The sequence below is a fragment of the Sapajus apella genome, unplaced genomic scaffold (genome assembly GCF_009761245.1).
Source record: "Sapajus apella isolate SASKATOON/1434 unplaced genomic scaffold, GSC_monkey_1.0 scaffold14, whole genome shotgun sequence".
NCBI lineage: Eukaryota > Metazoa > Chordata > Mammalia > Primates > Cebidae > Sapajus > Sapajus apella.
In genome coordinates, this window is record NW_022436954.1 from 26,469,018 (window position 1) to 26,471,104 (window position 2,087).

The window sequence follows — 2,087 nt, forward strand, 5'->3', positions numbered from 1 at the left end:
AGGTGCAGTCAAGATTTTGTCCTGACATGATTTGCTTAATGCAAATTCCCAGTTGCTTAGCATTTAAAAGGAAGGGCAGTTTGGATTCATGGTTAAGGAACAATGACAGGACTTCCCATTAAAAATGTCTGTTGCCCTTCACAAGGGATTTCCCAATGCTGCTTGAAGAAGTAATGACTAGTAGACCATTTTACAGACAAGACACTGTTTGGTAAGACAGACTGACACTTGTGAAGTCACAGGATTGGGAGTAAAGCTGAGACTTGACCTCAGATCTTTAGACTCTTGAAACAATTTCCAGTATTCATTTCTCCCACAACTCGCCTGGGCTGATTATTGGATTTGTTAGGGTCTTTGCTGCAAATGAGGAAACCCATTTTGCTGGTTTAAACAGAAAAGGAATTTATTAAGAGGCTTGAAGAGTTTCTGGGAGGGCCAGAGAATTGGGCTTGAGCAGAAGTCATTATTCTCGAAGTACTGGGGTGGTCAGACATGTGACTTCACAGTCTTCTCCATGAGCTCACTTGTTGCACTACCATTTTGGCCTTCCTTGCCAGCTCCAGTTTCTCCATCTGTCCCAGGCCCCAGGCTAGTGTCCTTGGAGACAGTGTCCCAGATACTCCGGCTTTCCAGACCGTCCCTCCACCTCCACCAGCTCTTTCCAAATCTGGGTAAGCCCTAATTTCCACATGAAATCCCTTATTCCTGTAATACTTGTAGTGGCTCTGACTGATCGCAGCTGATACACTGGGCAAGCACAAACATCATTTTCACGAAAGGATCACTTATTAGATCTAAGCCAAACCAGCAAATTGGGTCAAGACATTCACATTCAGTCATTTCCTGATAGCTGTGGGTTGAGTTATTTAAGCACTTTATTTTTCACTTCAAAAGATGCTAGCACTGCCTTCTCTTTCTGTAATTTCTTACGTCTTTTCCCTGTTTGAGCAAACTGTCAGTTTCTCATCTCCAAACTGGGGATGCCACCATTTTCAAACAGAATCCACGGTCCTATCCCAGGGAAGTTGCCTGGCATGTCCGTGTGCCCTTAGTTGATTCACAGGCTGGCACACCAAGAACACACTTCCAAGATGGTCTGGCCCCAGTTCTCTTGCAAAAGAGTCATACTTATTGAGAGGTCACCAAAAGAGCAGACTCCCAGCAGGGCAAGCGTTCAGGACCTCAATCCTGTGGTCCTGTTCTTCACATTCCAGTGTATTGTTTCTAATTTCAACGTATTTTAAGTTGATTCACTTCTGGACCCACAGTTCACATTAGCATTGGTCCAAATGAGATTTCTATACCACATTTTGCAAGTACACTCCCCAACTCACCTTCCCAAGTTCCCATGTACTGCTTAAGTCTAGAAATCAATCATTATCTTAGTCAAGAAGAGATGTGGTATTTCTTTCTTCCGTGAATCTCAGTGTGGCCACAGCTGAGGTCCCAAAGACATCAATAGAAAGATTCTAATTGGCTGTGGCTATGGATGGTTCTCTGATGGGGAAGAGTATTCTAGGGATCTCAAGAAGGCTGTTCCAGGAGAGGGAACATCAAGAACAAAGTTCCCGAGCTGAGAGTGTGCCTGGCGGGTTCGACCCAGGAGGGTGGTCAGGACAGCTGGAGCAGAGTGAGGGAGAAGGGAGGAGCCAGGTGGTGGAAAGTCCCATAGATGAGCATTTTGATCTTTTTCTGGAGTGAGTTGAGAGTTATTCGAAGAATCTAAGAATAGGCTGGGAGCGGTGGTGTGTGCCTGGGCAAGTTATTCAAAGATTCTGAGAATAGGCTGGGAGTGGTGGTGTGTGCCTGGAATCATAGCACTTTGGGAGGCAAAGGTGGGTGGCTCACTTAAGCTCAGGAGTTTGAGGCCAGCCTGGGCAACATGGCAAAACCCCACTTGTACAAAAAATACAAAAATTAGCTGGGCATGGTGGCACGTGCCTGTAGTCCAGATACTCGGGAAGCTTAGGTGTAAGGTTCACTTGAGCCTGGGAGGTTAAGGCTGCAGTGAGCCGAGATCATGCCACTGCACTCCAGCCTGTGACAGAATGACACCCTGTCTCATACACACACACAAAAAAAAAAAA